Below are 18,236 nucleotides of genomic sequence, written 5' to 3'. Positions count from 1 at the left end.
GGGGTGGGAGCTGGCAGTGCCTTGTGGCTGGCCAGGCTGGGTGGAGCAGAGGTGCCAGCCTGCGCTGAAGCCCACGCACACTTCCCTCCCCTACCCACCCCCCAGGCTCTCTGAGTGGAGGCAACTGTGGGGCAGCAGGGGAGCCGAGGAGAAGTGAAAGGGCAGGGGGTAGGGACCTGAAACTCACTGTGTGCATGTGTGCTTTTGGGAGGGGGTGCCTCCCTGGGGCCTCTGCGATGACAGCAGAGTGGTGAGCTGAGGTGCTCGGTGCTCAGCCTGGCCTCCGTCCCTCCCCAGCTTCTCCACAAACAGGAAGCTGCAACCCTCTCCCACCTATCCATTCTCCTCCCAGCCTGGCTGAGGGTGGGCAGGGGTCACCCTGGCACATACCTATCACTTCGAGGAAAGGGCTTTAATGGGACCCGTCTGACACCCTCCCCCATGAGCCGGTGCCTGGGGAGTTCACTTCTACCTATGGGCACTTCCCCTTCCCTAGGGCCTAAGCAGGCCACACAGCACAAGTCAAAACAGAAACAGAAACCAAAGACCACATCCTGCCACACAGCCTGCTGGTTACTGCAGTCAGCCCTGGAAGCCCGTTGCTTGCAGGAGTGCCGCTGCAGCAGTCAGAACAGGTTCCTCTTGGGATCAGCCTTTGCTGGACACCTCCTGCTCCCTGGTCTGTGGGCTTTCCCCCCAGGAAGCTGGCGGGAGAGGCTGAGATCAAGGTGCTGGGGATCAGGTGCTGGGGCCCACCTCTTCCTCCAAGTGGACAAGCTGTCTGCACCCCCCTCTGACACACCCTGGCCCCCAAGAGGAAATCCCAGGGGACATAGGGCATGGGACTCCTTGGTAGACTATACAACCTGAACCGGAAGTTTTTGGAACATATGAATGTATGACAAACCCTTATAGCAACTAACACGTGGGTAGAACGCATATCATCTCTCATAATTCACTCAAGACACCTGTGGGGCAGGGAATGCAGAGGTGATCACGTTCATTCTAGAGATGAAGACACTGAGGTTCAGGATGATAAGGGATTTGGCCAAATCCACACATTGGAATGAAGTCGCTCTCTCCATACAGCATGCCTTCCAATTGCTTCCCACCTGAATCTCACCCTTAAGGCATGCACGGGTCTGCACATACCAGTCTTCAATTCAGTGGAATCTACTTAGTCATTCTGTAAACCACTCATTTTGCAAACATATGGCTCAGTTTGCCCACCTGGCTTCTCCATCAACAGGCCCACGGTGGTCTGGGAGCACGAAGGAACAGAGACCACCGCTCAGGGTTAAGCTCTGTCATCTCTCTCGCCTTCTTCTGTAGCCACCCACTCCCTCCTCCTCCCAGACCCTGCTCCAAGCCCACTCTGTGGCACTGTCCCACTTCCTCTGGGTCATTCCATCACTGATGTTCCCCCACAGGACATTGATCATCTTTCTTTTTTTTTTTTTTTTTTTTTGAGACAGAGTCTTGCGTTGTTGCCCAGGCTAGAGTGAGTGCCCTGGTGTCAGCCTAGCTCACAGCAACCTCAAACTCCTGGGCTCAAGCGATCCTCCTGCCTCAGTCTCCCAAGTATCTGGGACTACAGGTGCAAGCCACCACATCTGGCTAATTTTTTGTTTCTATTTTTAGTTGACTGGCTAATATTTTTTCTATGTTTAGTAGAGACGGGGTCTCGCTCTTGCTCAGGCTGGTCTCGAACTCCTGACCTCAAGCGATCCTCCCACCTCAGCCTCCCAGAGTGATAGGATTATAGGCGTGAGCCACCATGCCTGGCCTTGACCATCTTTCTATTGAAACTTGTCCCACCTTAAAATTATTTCCTACGTGTCTGTTTCCCCCACCACATGATGAATTCCTTGATGCCACAGAATTTCTGTTGGATGGATAGACATCCAACAGCATCCAAGGCAAGCTGCAGAAGGGTCCAGCTATATTTGTGGGTGACTGAATCATCCAGTGTTACTAACCAAGCATGGTAACATCTGGCATTTCTAATTGCTAGGCCACTATCCTAGAAGGGCTTTCTCCGCAGAGCGCCATAAACATTGGTTTACAATGGTCGAGGTTATCTCAGCAAGATGAGGGAAATAAGGGTTGCATGCTCTCCTTCCTCCCATCTGCAAGAACCATGACACGGACTGAGAGGTGCAGAGAGACAGAGTGGGTGGCTGGACCATACAGAACACATGTCCAATGTCACACCTCCTTTACAGGGAGCGCTGGGGCAGGAACAGAGCTACCCAGGCAACCTGAGACACTGTAGGCTCCTACATGGGCAAGGGGCCAAGAACAGGTTCAGGTCAGAGAATAACAATGCCTATTCTGTCATTTCTACAATGTGCTGGCACTCTCAAAATGCACATCCACGGTGGCTCATGCCTGTAATCATAGCAGTCTGGGAGGCCAAGGCAGGAGGATTGTTTGAGCTCACGAGTTTGAAACCAGCCTGAGCAAGGGTGAGACACCATCTCTACTAAAAATAGAAATTAGCTCTCTCCGTCTCTCCTCCCCCCGCCCCTCCCCCCTCCGCCCCGCCCCCGTAAAAAAAAATAAAAAATAAAAAAAAAAAATAGAAATTAGCTGGACAACTAAAATTATATAGAAAAAATTAGCCGGGCATGGTGGCGCATGCCTGTAGTCCCAGCAATGCAGGAGTCTGAGGCTGAAGGATCATTTGAGCCCAGGAGTTTGAGGTTGCTGTGAGCTAGGCTGATGCCACAGCACTCTAGCCTGGGCAACAGAGTGAGATTCTGTCTCAAAAAAAAAAAAAAAAAAAAAAAGCACATCCAGTTTTCATGCACGTAGGATTCATTTCCCAAAGAGGTTTAACCAGCAGCTGCTGGCAGGAAATTCCCTCTGCATCATTTTCTCTCCTCCCCTGTAACTATTTAGAGTAAGCTGGGTTTGCAGGTTTGGGTCTCTGTTTCTCTGACTGGAACCTAACAACCAAATCTACCCCGACCCCCACCACGCCGTCTCCATGGCCTGGAACCTAAGCACGCAGGCAAACACTAGCCCCTTTTTGCCTGTACTCCTCTGCCTTAACCCTCCCCAAATTGCCCTGTAAAGGAAAAAAACAGTCTTCTACGCTCACATGCAACACAGAACACTTCTGTGACCAGATGTGGGGTTTCCCCACATGCCAAGCAATTCTCCAGCGGACACTAACTGGGCATCCCAAGTTCATTTCAACTCTGACACTACCTACCCTGAGGTAGGTAGATGCCACATTTTGAAGGCTCAGACCTGCAAGACTACCCCCACTTCAGATGCCAATCACAAGCAGTAGGTTGTCACCTACACTCCTGACCTCCAGCCTACAAACCAGGGGTCCCAAGACACCCTACTTGGGCTCAATTAATTTGCTAGGATGGCTCATAGACTCAAGGAAACACTTACCTTTACCAGTTTATTATAAAGGATGCAGGTGAACAGCCAGATGAAGAGGCAGACAGGACAGAGGTGCGGAGGCAGGGCACACCAGCACCTCCACCGGCTCAGCAGCCCAGCAGCTCATCAAACCTTCCTCAAGAGTATTCATATAGCTTCCTGGAGGTCCGTGGGTGGGGCTGAAAGTTCCCACCCTCTAATCCTCTAATCATTTGGTCTTGCTGGTGACAGGCCCCATCCTGAGGCTATCTAGGGGCCCCACTCTAAGTCATCTTATTAGCATAAACTCAGGTATGATCAAAGGGGGTTAATATGAATAACAAAAGACACTCTTATCATTAAGAAAATCCCAAGGGTTTTAGGAGCTCTGCGGACAGGAACCCAGGACAAATACCAAATACATTTCACTTTATACTACACTCCCCCACCCAGGTGCCCACAAAGTAAAGAGAAGATGCCCAGGGACCCACTGGGGGTCCCTCTGCTTAATCAAGGCCCCCAGTTCTTCCCACATGACCCAGAACAACTGCTTTTACTTATCCTGTAAGCCCAGCCCTGAACACAAATGGATCTGGCAACTTCCCAAACCAAGGAGTGAGCACGCTCAGCCCAGCTACAGATGCAGCTGGTATTCCAAATCCCCCTGGGGAAAGGATGTGTCTGGCCAGTTCCTCCTGGGACACTAGGAGGGTGCTGACTGGCACAGGGAGAGCTGGTGGAAGGGGAGCCAGCCCCACCCCCCAACCCCCCATCCCCCGCGCTCTGTCCTTGCACTCTGTGCCCCCTCGTGCAGGGCATGGGATCTGTATTGCCCTGCATGCCCGACTCTTGCCCTCATCTTCTGTCTCACTTGGAGGCTACCTCATCCTGCCACCCTCCTCTCCTCTCATCTTCCCCCCATCCAGCCCTCTCTACCTTATACACTCCTTCCCATGTGCCCCCTAAGCAAACCCTGCTCACTCAATTCTGACACGTGGAGGGTGGTCTCTGGTCTCATGCTCCTTTCCTCTCCCCCCCCCCCCCGCCCCCCAGCCTGGGTAGCTGCTGCTCTGCTGAGAGGCTGGACAGCTGCTGGGCTCTCTAATTAGCTACCTGGCCGCCGTCCCAGAGCGAGGCATGTGTTACTGTAAAGAACCGCCTCACCCCCTTCACCAACAGTCCCCTCTGCAGATCCCGTCAGGCAGCAGCAGAGGGGCCCAAGAATCCCCCTCACATGACAACAGCAAGGCTCCTGTTGGCTGGGAAAGAAAAGGCAATGGCCTCACAGCCTCACTGGCGCAGTGACCAGGGGTTTATCTGGGTTCTCCCCATCACTGCCCATGTCCTTAGTGTGTCCCACAGGTGACCCCCGACACTGTGCCTTCAGGGGCAGTGGGGATCCTGCAGGTGGAAAGTCTAGAAGGTCTCTCAAAAGGCAAGTGACACCAGGCGCTGCTTTTCACGGCCCCGCAGAGCCAAGCCACCCCAGAGATTTCTAAACAACCAAGAAGGCCTGCGGTAGCTGGTTTGTTTATTCAAGGTGTTGTATCTCAGTATGTTTGCACACCTGCTGAAGGCCAGGCACTGGACTCCTGTGACCAAGGTGACGCCTCTGCCCCCTGGGAGCCACAGGCTGATGGGAGACAGACAATGAGTGGTGAACACACCGCAGTTGCTGATATTATGCCGATATGATGCCGCAAAGATGTGGAAAGACCTGGTGGGGGACAGAAACAAACTGGATGCTGGACGAGTCTTAAACATTAAGGAGGTAGCATTTGGGCCTAGATCAGAAAAGATTCAGGGATGGATGCGTGCTCCAATCAGAGGTCATCCTGGGACCTTCATGGGAATGACCAGAAAAGAGCTGATCACTCTGTTTTCAGGTGACTTGGAGCTGTAAGGACGTAAGTCTGAAGTTGACAGGGTGAGAGTGGAAGCAGTCTTGAGAGAAAGAGAGAGAGAGAAAGACCAAGTCCAAGGGTATCTATAGGAATCCTGGATCCGGCTGTTAAGGATGAGCCTTGAGAAACCCCCTAAATGGGCTTTGAGAGCCCCGACACTGCCTGCCAAGCAATCAGTTTTCCCATTATTGAAAGCAAAAGGTATTAACAAACTAGGACCATCGGCTGCATGCATTTATTATTTATTTATTTATGAATGAATGAATGAATGAGACAGCTTCTCACTCTGTCACCCAGGCTGCAGGGCAGTGGTGTGATCATAGCTCACTGCAGCCTTGACCTCCTGAGCTCAAGTGATCCTCCCGCCTCAGGTAGGACTCCAGGTGCATACCGCCATGCCGATCCACCACTGCCAATCTACTCCCCAAAACACAGACCACATATCCACAGTGAGATACGATCACTGCCCAGACTTTGTAATTTCCCCGATTGGTAGAGAAGATGATTCGCCTGACCTTGCCAGCAACTTGGCACACCCTGACAATCTTCTGCAAACAGGACTCATGACGGCTAGAGACAAAGCACAGCCAAGAATTGGCAGCACAACAAACAGATTTTTTTTTTTTTTTACAAACTCCAGAACTGCACTACCCAATTTGATAGCCACTAGCCACATGTGGCTATTTAAATATAAATTTTAATGAACTAAAGGTGCATAAAGTAAAAAATTCAGTTTCTCAGTTGTACTATCGGTATTTCAAGTGCTCAATAGCAACATATGGCTAGTGTCTACCATACTGGGTAGTCCAGATATAGAGCATTTTCATCACCATGGAATGCTCCATTGGGTAGCCCTGCTCTAGAACTTACAAAGGGTGAACAGAAGGCCACCAGCACTTAGACCTAAAGTTAAGCTCCATTCCCATGCTCTTGGAAATCTTTTCCTTCTGAACAGACATGCCTGCCCTCCCTCTCACTCTCAGGCTCAGGCCTAGTTAAAGGCTGCCATTGTGAGAAGGAGGGGAGGGTTAAGCCTTGTTCCTAAAAATCACTATCTACTTGGCTGGGCGCGGTGGCTCACACCTGTAATCCTACCACTCTGGGATGCAGAGGTGGGTGGATTGCTCAAGGTCAGCAGTTCGAAACCAGTCTGAGCAAGAGCAACACCCCCGTCTCTACTAAAAATAGAAAGAAATTAATTGGCCAACTGAAAAAATTAGCCGGGCATGGCGGTGCAAACCTGTTGTTCCAGCTACTCAGGAGGCTGAGGCAGAAGGATCGCTTGAGCACAGGAGTTTGAGGTTGCTGTGAGCTAGGCTGAAGCCATGACACTCTAGCCCAGGCAATAGAGAATCTGTCTCAAAAAAACAAGTCACTATCTACTGTCTGAAGAGTGACTTAAGTCCAAGAGGCCAGGAAAGGGCCCTGGCTATTGGGTGAATGAGGCTAGCCCTTGGATCTCGGGCTACAACTCAGATTAGGGGGTGCTACTTGGAGTGTTTAAAAAATCCCACACCATTTATTCTTGGCCTTCTATGTGCCAGGTAGCTTCCACTCAGGCCATCTCATCAGTCCCTTCTGCAAGTTTATCAGGCAGCCATCAACCCTGAGGCAAGCGAAGCTCAAAGAGGTTAAGGGTCTTACTTACGGCCACAGCTAGAAAATAGAAGGGCCAAGGTCTCTACCAGCACTTTTTCCCCTTACACCACTCATGACAGATGGGCACGTGTGGACAGAAATGAGAGTGACTTGATTTACCCAAGGCAATGGGCCACCTACAGTTGACAACACCAGACAATCTCACATAAGCTACTCCCGGGGCTTGGGAGAGCTGCCTTCCAAAGGTATAAGCCTTGAAAGGTGGAGGCTGGTTCTTGAAAGACACCACACCAGAACCACAGGGAGGTCTAGCCGATAAGATAAACCTGGGAGGGGGTGAGGGCAGGGTGCAGACAAGCGGCAGTTCTCCCAGGGTAAAGAGGGAAGGGCATGATCCAAAGTTTTCTTAGAAGGTATCTGGACCATGTGCTCCTTCTCTGCATCCCCATGTCCTGGATAATACTTGACACCGAGTAGGGACTCACTCTCCAGTTGCTGATGAGAGGAAAGCAGGGTGCAGGCCCTCAAAGGGGAAGGAGCCTGAAGTTCAGGGGCATTGGGGGAAAGACTGAGGAACAAGAGTTGTTCTGGGGGAGCCATGATGGTCGCTGTTTGTTCTCCACCTGACCCAATCTGGACTGTCCCTTTCCTTTAAGGAATAGCCCACAGGCTGGTACACACAGGGCTGGGCACTGGCCCCAGCCACGCCAGGCACTCCCACCACGAGCCATAAGCCCAGCAACCCCAGCTCAGCCACTTGCTGGACAGCTCCATCCACTGAGAAAGCAAGGAGCCTGTGACATGCTCAAAATAAGGCTCCAAACAGCAGTTAGGCAAGAGTAATTAAAGGCAATGTTATCTCAGTCAGTCTCTCATTAGCCACGTAATTAGACTGCTGAAAATAATTAACATTCCTTTTGACAAAGGAAACAGAGGACCCATTACATTCATTAGGACAGCCTCAAACCAGCCTGAGGAAGGCAGAGAAGAGAATTTATTAATAAGACCGAAAGAGGTTACATAGCTTTCTCAAGGTCACAGTGCTAGCAAGTGCCAGGTCTAGGATCTGAAGCCGAGCAGGCCGTGTGCCTGTGGATTCTATGCTCCACAGGAGGAGCAGCTCGGGGGGCTCCAAGTTTGGAGCCAGCAGATCTGGGGTACAGGAGGGGCCCTGAGTTGGTGGTTATTGGATTTGGAGCAGCCAGGCCAGTCAGCCCCCCAGCCCCATCATGCCCTGGACACTGGGGTGGAGGGACAAGGGGACACCCAGACAAGCTCCTGCCAGTGCCCAGCAGGCACATGCCACCCTCCTGTCCAAAAGCAGTGGGGCTGTCTCCAGTGCACAGGACCAGCACTCATAGAGCAGGGACCAGGAAACCTCAAGACACGACAAAAAGAGCACATAACCAAGGCTCACCCAACATTTGACAAAAATCAAGGCTGTGGAAGAAGCACCAAATTTAAAAACAGAATTTATAGCTGAGGGCTGGGCACAGTGGCTCATGCCTGTGATACTAGCACTCTGGGAGGCTGAGGCAGGTGGATCACTCAAAACCAGTCTGAGCAAGAGCAAGACGCCATCTCTACTATAAATAGAAAGAAATTAATTGGCCAACTAATATATATAGAAAAAATTAACCGGGCATGGTGGCGCGTGCCTGTAGTCCCAGCTACTCGGGAGGCTGAGGCAGCAGGATTGCTTGAGCCCAGGAGTTTGAGGTTGCTGTGAGCTAGGCTGACGCCACAGCACTCACTCTAGCCTGGGCAACAAAGCAAGACTGTCTCAAAAAAAAAAAAAAAAAAGAATTTATAGCTGGGAAACAAAATTAATAGTACCAACAAAATTAAATGTTTTAAAAAGTATTATTTAGCTGCATACTAGGTACTAGAAAGAAAAAAAAAAAGTATTATTAATATCCTCTGAGGGATAAGAAGGACTACTGTGTCTGTGAAACAAAGGAATGTTGTTACCAAAAAAATAAATATCTTAGAAATGAAGGAAATATACCATGGTTAAGTCTGGATGAAAGAGTAGAGTGACTAATAAAAACTCTATACAGTTGTCCCTCAGTATCCATGGGGGATTGGTCTCCACCCCCAATGGATACCGAAACCCTCAGATGCTCAAGTCCCTTACATAAAATGTGTACTGTTTGCATGTGACCCACACACATCTTCCTGTATACTTTAAATCATCTCCAGATTACTTATAATACCTAATACAATGTAAATGCTGTGTAAGAAGTTGTTATACTGTATTGGTTTTATATTTGTATTATTTTTAATTGCTGTATTATTTTTTTCTCAAATATTTTCCATATTCATTAGGTTGAATCTGAGGATATGGCATCTGTGGATGCAGAGGGCTGATTGTATATTTCTACTTTTCTAAACTTCCTGTATTACTTTCAGAATTCTAAAAGTTATTTTTTAAAATGCCTGGCATGAGGTAGCTGCTTGGTAAGATTTTGTTGAACAAGCTGAAAGCGGACAGGGGATAGGTCCTGTCCCCTGCACTAACTGCTGGCCCTCTCCAGGCTGGTCCATAACTCGCTGTCCCCCAGTCACGCCATCCGCCCACAGGATTCCCCCACCTGGAATGCCCTTATCTCCTGCATTTGCCTGTACTTCGATGTCCACTCCAAGACCCTCGTTAACCCAGCTTGATCCCTCCTCCCCCAAACTCCTAAGTGCACCTAGTTCTCCAGGGTTGTGGAACAGCTCTGGTTGAGTTGTCCTGAGTGGTCACAGTATTGACAACTTATACATCCCTTACCTTTCAGTGAGGCCAAATCTTGTCTCCCTAACTCTATCATAGGCTGCTTAAGGACACAGGGAAGGCACTAGCCTTCCTCTTACTTATACCCCACTGTGCCCAAACAAAGCTGAGGAGCTTTTGCAATAACATTCTTTTATGTCATTCGAGTGAATGACGATTGAACTGTTGTTTCTGGTGGGAGTAGGAAGAGGAAAACAATTATAGAGATGTGGTTACTCAACAGGGCTGGGCCCAACATAGCCAGGCCCTTCCCTATGGGTGAGGCCTCCTCTAAACGAGGCATCTGGTCCTGGAGAGCTCTGAACTCCCACTCCTTGGGCTGGGGTGCAGAAATACCTTGCAAACTCAAAGTGGATGGCTGGCAAATCTGGAAGCAAAATATTGATGAGGAGTAGGATATTTATATGGTCTTAAGATGTCTCCCACGGATTGCTTATTAGTAGGAAGAGGAAAATGTTAAATATATAGTGAAGAAACCGGACAACACCTTGATGGAGTATTCAAACGTAACATCACACATGAGGGCAGAGGGCCACCCAGTGCCTCTGGGTGTGATACACGGGAAAGGATGCAGCATCCCTCATGTATATTCCAGCCAGAAATGCATAACCCAGAGTCTAAACACGCGGCAACATCAGACAAATGCAGAAGGAGAAAATTATATTTAAAAAGGGGGGGGCTTCTATATTCTTTAAAAAATTCAATGTTATAAGAGACAAAGAAAGGGCAAGGAACTGTTCTAAATTAAAGGAGACTAACGAGGAATGACAACTAAGTGCAGTGTGTGACCCTAGACTGGGGTCCTGTACTGGAGAAGCAAGATGCTGTCAAAGACACGGGGGTCAACTGACAGAACTGAATAAGGCCCGCAGAGCAGATAACATACCGTATCAATGGCCAGTGTACTCAAGGTTATGTAAAAGAATATTCTTATTCTGGCCAGGCACAGTGACTCATGCCAGTAGTCCAAGAACTTTGGGAGGCCAAGGCAGGAGGATTGCTTGAGGCCAGGAGTTCAAGACCAACCTGGGCAACATAGCGAGACCCTGTCGGGGAAAAAAAAGGGGGGGGCCTTATTCTTAGGAATATGTAGGGGCCATGATGTAGGCAGCTTACTCTTTATGGTTCAAAAAAAAAAAAAATTAACCAGAGAGAGAACACAAATGATAAAGCAAGTGGGGAGAAAATGTTAAAAAAAATAGGTGAATCTGGATAGTTTGGAGAATAAAAAGTTTGGAGGAAGTGGAAAAAACAACAAAGGGGACCCTCCCATAGGACGGGTGGGGTACAGGTGGAACAGATGTAGGGGGAAAATCTAGGGAAAACAACATTGGTCATCAGAGGTCTTCACTGGGGACAAAAATTCCAGCTCTGGGATCTCTGCCTGCCAAAATGTCCCTCATGGAAACAGTTCCTCTCCCAGTTTGGCCCTTTCTTTTCTTGCTCCTCCATTGATTTACTCCTCTCTCTCCCCAAGATCACCAGTCTTCCGGGAGATCTCCATCCCAATGCCAGAAGACAAGGTTAAACTTTGAGGTCTATTAGTGTATATAATTAATTAATATTTCCTGCTGACGTTTTGACACATGCTTTGTCCACAAGCCTGTAACAATGAGTCAGGCTATACGTGTTAAAGCACTGCCTTCTGAGTGTTTTCTGATACTTCATTTCCAAAAAGTTCTGTTACTAGTCCCAGTCACATTGGCTAACATAGGCCTTCTGGCCATATTCCTCCCTTCTGAAATCTCATGCAAGCAGATACTCTATGACACCCCATGACCATCACAATCACCTAATTCCAAACTAAAGCCCCGTCCCCTAATTCCAAACTAAAGCCCCCAGACACAAGCACAATCCCCTTCCTCAGGTTCACTGCCACAGCTATATGTTGCCACTTTAAATAACGCACGGCCAGACAGCTGAAAGTGTCTTTAAAGAGACTCACTGAGGGCTACAGGGACCCAGGCAAACCACTGTATTGTACAAATTCATTTACTTATTAATTCAGAAATCCTGTCTCCTGTGCAACCACTGAATGCTCTATAATCTGGCACATGAAGGCCGAATCACAACAACAGGGCTGATTGTTTTCAAAATATTGGAAATATAAAATCTTGGAAACTCTGTGACATCAAACATCAGAAAACTAATAATAACTTATAGTCTTACAGTGCTTTTTACTTAAACAAGCCCTCTCAAGTTCATCTCATTATACATGCATTCATTCACACATTCATTACACATTTACTCAGTACCTATTTTGTCCCACCGGGTACATGCAAAGACCACAAAGTCAAAGGCCCCAGCCCAGACTGAAGGAAGCTGACATTCTATATGGTCCTGGATTGCCCACTGGCACTGCACATGCTTGGGGCACCAGCCACAACGGGGAATCAAAGAAAATTATTTTAAGGAGGAGAAAATGAGAGAGAATCAAAAAGAAGCTATTTATGGCCTCAGCACACACACATATAAATTTTCTGGTTTCTAAAAATGCAGCTTTATATTATAATTTAGAATTATGTTAATTTATTTTTAATTACTTATGGGACCTTAATATTATCAGTGCTGAGGGCCTCTAAAGGCCTTAATTCAGCCCAAATAGTAAATCAGGGGTTGTGAACCTAAATGCTAGCAAGGGTCAAGCAGCCAACACAAACTGGTGAAGACTATTAAGAAAGCATGATTGACAGGCTCTGTGAGTGATTTGTCGGGACAGGGGAGGAGGAGAGAGGAGTTGAAGATGACACCCAGATTTCTGGCTTGGGCAGTGGGGCCCAGGAGAAGAGATGCAGGAAGACGCGTGAGTCTCGGGACCCACAATGAGCTGTGTTTCAGATGTTCTAAGTGTGAGACGCCCACAGGACATGCAGGAACAGCCAGCTCTAGGTTGGAGACAGGTGTGGGACCCCAGCTGGAGGAAGCACCGCAGAGGAGGAGCATGCTAGGGAGAGGTGCAGGGGTGACAGCCCGGACTAGCAGGTGATGAGGCACTGTGAATGGGCCTGAGGAAGGACCAGGGAGGCAAGAGGACACCCAGGAAAGGGCCTCAGGACACCCAGGGAAGCAGAGACAGGAGAGTGCTCAAGGCCACGGTCAACTGCAGAGACAAGTCAGGGACTGGGAAGAGTTAGCACAGAGGTCACTGATGACCATTTAGGAAGAAGTGAGCCAGGCATGGGATGGGGGGTGGTGAGCATGTGCCTCTAGTCCCAGCTACTGGAGAGGCCGAGGCAGGAGGATGGCTTGAGCCCAGGAGTTCAAGTCCAGCCTGGCCCATACAGCAAATCCCTATCTCTATTCATTTAATTTCTTTTTTTTTTTTTTTTGAGACAGAGTCTTGCTTTGTTGCCCAGGCTAGAGTGCCATGACATCAGCCTAGCTCACAGCAACCTCAAACTCCTGGGCTCAAGTGATCCTTCTGCCTCAGCCTCCCGAGTAGCTGGGACTACAGGCATATGCCACCAAGCCCAGCTAATTTTTTCTATATATATTAGTTGGCCAATTAATTTCTTTCTACTTATAGTAGAGATGGGGTCTCACTCTTGTTCAGGCTGGTCTCGAACTCCTGACTTTGAGCAATCCACCCGCCTCGGCCTCCCAGAGTGCTAGGATTACAGGCGTGAGCCACCTCGCCTGGCCTATTCATTTAATTTTTATATTTATTTGTTTGTTTGTTTGTTTGTTTGTTTAAGACAGAGTCTTACTTTGTTGCCCTGAGTGCCCTGGCATCAGCCTAGCTCACAGCAACCTCAAACTCCTGGGCTCAAGGGATCCTCCTGCTTCAGCCTCCTGAGTAGCTGGGACTACAGGCACACTCCACCATGCCCAGGTAATTTTCCTATTTTTAGTAAAGACAGGGTCTTGCTCTTGCTCAGGCTGGTATCAAACTTCTGAGCTCAAACGATCCTCCACCTCGGGCTTCCCAGAGTGCCAGGATTACAGGCATGAACCACTGCACCCAGCCAAAAAAAAAATTTTTTTTTTCAAAAGAAGGAGGGGAAGGAGATGACTGAGACAGTGTGTGTGACTGACACGTGAGAATTAGCTTGTTTAGGAAAGGAGAGAGAAACGCTGCTGGAGGAGAAGCAGAGGTGAGGGAGGTGTCCTCCCTCCTTTCTTCCTTCTTCTCTTCCCTTCCCCTCTTTCTTTCCCTCCCTCCCTTCCTTCCTCTTCTTTCCAGATTAGGGAGCTGAGGGTGCTTAAATGCTGAGAAGAAACCACAGTGAGGCAGAGCTTGGGGATGGGATATTAGCAGTGATATAGCACAGATATATCTATGTCTAGAACCTAACACCCTTTCTGAAATAAACACAGGGGATTTTTGCACGGTTTTAATATATGCTGAACTGTCAAGGAATGCCATTAGCATGCAAAGTGAGGGGATTCCGTACTTGATGTTCTTTGGAACTTTAACAAGAATGGTTCACCATTTTGGAAAACCACATCAACCCCAGCAGTACCTCACCTGGTATTTGAGTCTCCCACACAATACACCTGTATCTTGTGGGTATTTGTAGATATTACACTTTCAGTGAGTCTATGTAAAGGTTCAAGCATCTGACTGCATCCTTCTGTCTTCTGTGTGGTCATGCCCAAGCAACCACATATTAGAATATGTGATATTATATTGTTGGGGCTCAGAAACTAATACCTCAAGGTCTCTCTGACCTTCTCCCTCCCCCCACCACCGATTCTCCCAAAGGCAGGATCAAGGTCTCTGAAGTTCCTTTATCTGCCTAAGATCTAGACCCATTGGGAAGAACAATTGTTTTTTTCTTGCCTTCCTTAAAAGACCAAGAATGTAACCACACCTGTAAACACTCCTGAACAGACCCTTTATAAATTAATCTCTGTTCCTGGATCCATTCATTCTCCTTACTAATCCTTTATTGTCTCACAACAGAAGTCTTCCCTCTCCCATAATTTGTTTTGCCAGGATGGTGTATAAGCTTCTGAACACCCTTAGGGGGTGGGCTATCACTCCATGATTCTCTCTGTGTGCACATTAAATAAATGTGTGTGCCTTTTCTCCAATGAATCTGCCTTTTGTGAGTTGATTTTTCAGAGAATCTTTAGAGGGTGAAGAGAAAGCTTTCCCTGGGCCCCTACGGTATTGTAACTATTAAATAATTTTCCCTTTATTTCTCTTTAGAGTATAGTTGAGGCATTATTGTTACTCCTAAAAACTTATGTATATTGGTAGGTCATATTATCTATGAAATTTTCTTTTTTTTTGAGACAGGGTCTCACTCTGTCACCCCAGCTAGAGTACAGTGGTGCCATCATAGCTCACAGCAACCTCAAACTCATGGACTCAAGCGATCCTCCTGGCCTCAGGCTCCTCAGAGGCTGGGACTACAGGTGTGCGCCACCATGCCCAGCTAATTTTTCTACTTTTTGTAGAGATGCGGTCTCGCTCTTGCTGAGACTGGTCTCGAACTCTTGAGCTCAAGCAATCCTCCTGCCTCGGCCTTCCAGAGCAGACTAAAGTCTTCTACTGGTATCAATATGATGTTCCTAAATGATGGGTACACAGACAATGTCAAGCTACAGGGCTTACGAAAACTGTGCAGGTGGGCACCTTTGGGAAATTTCATTTCCTTGATTAATTCAAATTATATTAATACTATATCTCAGCATTTTCCAGCCTAACAACAGTAGGTAGACGACCACAAGTCATCTGTAGGGGCCAGGGAAATGATAAATGGTTCAATGTCTTTTAGGCGAAGTCAAAAAAAAAATAGGTGCCAGGCTTGGTCTGTGGGATATCTTCCCTAATGGACAAGAAGATGAGTAAACAGTATGTAAGAGGATGCTTAAGGATATTTATGGAAAATGCTATATCGTGAGGAATCATGGACCGGAATAGGGATAGAAAAGTGATGATCCCAGAGGACCTACAATAGGTTAAAAAGGAAGGGCCAGAAGTATTTACAGCTCAGACTCTGAAAGGGGCTGGTTATTTAATAGTGGGGGAAAGGCGGCCTCAATTCCCACAGGCATGACCCTCACTGCCAAACAGGGACGAAGGGTAAAAAAAAAAATGTGCCCTTCAATGAAGAGGGGATAGCTGATTCTTGTGTCCTCCACACAACCTGAGGACACCTGGGGGCTGGGAAGAAAGGAGGGGAGTGGCCTCCTGGCTATGGAAAGGTCCAGAAACAGGGCTTGCCTAGCCTGGCTCTGGCACTGACACTGGCAACTCCGAGTCGAGTCACCGCTCCTCTCAGTTGCTGCATCAAAAATATAAAATGCAATAGAACATGTTAGATTCCATCACTGTGCACTTTTGTATTGTTTTCATGTTTTTCCACGTGCATGTGTACTTTTTCAAAATCTTAAAACATCTGGTCAGGCCAAGCACACCTGTAATCCTAGCACTCTGGGAGGTTGAACTGGGAGGATCGCTTGAGCTCAGAAGTTTGAGACCAGCCTGAGTAAGAATGAGACTCCATCTCTACTAAAGGCAGAAAAATTAGCTGGGTGTGGTGGCAAGCACCTGTAGTCCCAGCTACTCGGTAGGCTGAGGTGGAAGGATCGCTTGAGCCCAGGAGTTTGAGGTTGCTGTGCGCTAGGCTGACACCACAGCACTCTAGCCCAGGCAATAGAGCGAGACTCTGTCTCAAAAAAAAAAAAAAAAAAAAAAATCTGGTCAAAGCAATTATAGAAATTAAGCAAACTGACTCTCAAATGAGTAGCTGCATCACCTCCCAGATGAAAGTAGAAGAAGGCACATTTGTGCTCCAAAGAAATATCCACATACAGGAAACGCTTCCAGGAACCAGTCTACAAGCCTCTTTGCATGAGCTAACTTGGCAAAAGGGCAACAGGGCCCCACCCATGTTGAACTGCAATTAATGCAAACCTCCAGCAGGTACCCCTCACCCTGAGGATGGACCAGTTCATCCTCGAGTCATGGCAGTGGGAAGAGGAAACGACTTCTTGGTTTAGGAGTCATGCAGGGATTGATCCACAGACCAGGACGAGGTGAGGCAAGAGAGGCACTCGCCTCAGGCACAAAATTTAAGGGAGTGCCAAAAACCTTAGTAATCAAGATGAATGATATTTTTTAAAAACCAAATTGGTAAACCAGAAATGTAGCTATATTGGAACCAGGGCTACAGTTAGGGAGAAGCCAATGAGGTGGGGTCCCCTGTGAGGTTCTGTGATATCCAAAGAGCCCAAAGACTTAGTCCACTCCCAGCACTAATAGCACCACAATCCCTTACCTGAAACCCTTGGAATTCATAACTTTTCAGATTATTAAAAAGGTAATGTAGAGCACAGACCATAAATAACATAATCCCCACAATAGGGTCTGGGGTGGCACCTCCTAATCAAACTTATTAACATTTCTGCGGTGACATCTATGAGCATTCAAACCTTGTGATGTGAATAGACCAGCAATGGCCTCCTGTTAGTCCAGATCAGGTTTTGCTATCACTTGAGTTAAAAAAAAAAAACTTTTGGGGGATCTTGGGGGCAAAAAAAATAAAAGCTTTCAGTATTAGAATCTTTCAGATTTTGAAATTGCAGATAAAGGACTGTGGGCCTTATTAGCACGATGTTAGGTCTCTCAAAGAAGAAAGGCACAGCCAGGCACAGGGGCTTGTGCCTGTAGTCCCAGCTATAGGTAGGATGAAGCAGGAGCATCTCTAGAGCATAGGAGTTTGAGGCAATAGAGCCCTACAATCATGTCTTTGCTCAAATACACCTTTGTGGGTAACCACTGAACTCCAGCCTGGGCAATATAGCAAGACCCCATCTCCAAAAAAATAAAAAGAAGAAGAAGAAAAGAAAAAAGGCAGCAGATTCGACCCAAAAATTTTGTTATAAACTTGTGCTGAAAAGAGAAGAATGTCAGAGAAAATATGAGTTGAGGAGAGAAAAAAAAGCAAAGAGAACTACAACATCCTTGCTAGTGATCATCCAGAAGAAGGCAATTTCTAAAAGTCGGTCAAGTCCAGAGCAGACTTATCAAAATATGTATTTCCGAACAGCCAATCAACTAATATTATTAAATACTTTCTGAGTGTAAAAACCTTGCGAAAGAGTCCAGAAATGTACTAAGATATACAAGACAAAGTCCCAGCCCTCAGGAGCTTAAAAGTTTGTGGGAACAATAAGATAAACCTAAAATCATAGAATATAAAAAACCAGAGGGATCTAATCCACATTCACAATTTAAAGATGATGAAACCAAGGTTCAGAGCAGTCGAGGGTCTTGCGTAAGTCAGCAACAGGCCAATAGTGGCATGGAAAGATCAGGACCTGTATTTGCCATCTGCCATTTACTGCCCCTTGCATAAAAGTACAAAATTATTACAACTTAGTGATGAAATTTCAAGAGGAATTAAAAGATCCCAGCAGAAGTGGTTTTGGTCAAATACACCTTTGCAGCAGAGATGGGCTCTGACTTTTATCTTTCTTTTCATTTTTTCCTTTTTTTTCTTTCCAAGAAAGCAGGATGTAGATAGGCTCTGACTTTTAGAATGACTATGATTTGGATAGGCAGCAAGGCAGATGAGGGCCCTCCAGGCAGGGGACAACATGAGGGGAGTGGGTGTGTG

At 47.4% G+C, this 18,236-nt stretch overlaps 1 protein-coding gene across 6 annotated transcripts in view; it reads right to left on the bottom strand.

Annotated features, from left to right (window-relative positions):
• TMEM229B (transmembrane protein 229B) overlaps positions 1-18,236 on the bottom strand; it is a 42,503-nt gene that overhangs the window by 15,337 nt on the left and 8,930 nt on the right. Inside the window, exon 2 of one of the 6 annotated variants that reach the window (XM_076003927.1) lies at positions 3,412-3,538. The exons of 3 other annotated variants lie outside the window; for them this stretch is intronic. The gene's annotated coding sequence lies outside the window, so the exon portion shown is untranslated. Of the gene's footprint in view, positions 1-390; positions 1,441-3,411; positions 4,126-18,236 lie in introns of those variants that run through there. 2 more of the 6 variants (XM_012781101.3, XM_012781104.3) reach the window with 2 other exon arrangements.

This window comes from Microcebus murinus, chromosome 6 (assembly GCF_040939455.1).
Source record: "Microcebus murinus isolate Inina chromosome 6, M.murinus_Inina_mat1.0, whole genome shotgun sequence".
Classification (NCBI taxonomy): Eukaryota; Metazoa; Chordata; class Mammalia; order Primates; family Cheirogaleidae; genus Microcebus; species Microcebus murinus.
The sequence above is the reverse complement of the archived record's forward strand: the minus strand, read 5'-3'. Positions and strand labels throughout refer to the sequence as shown.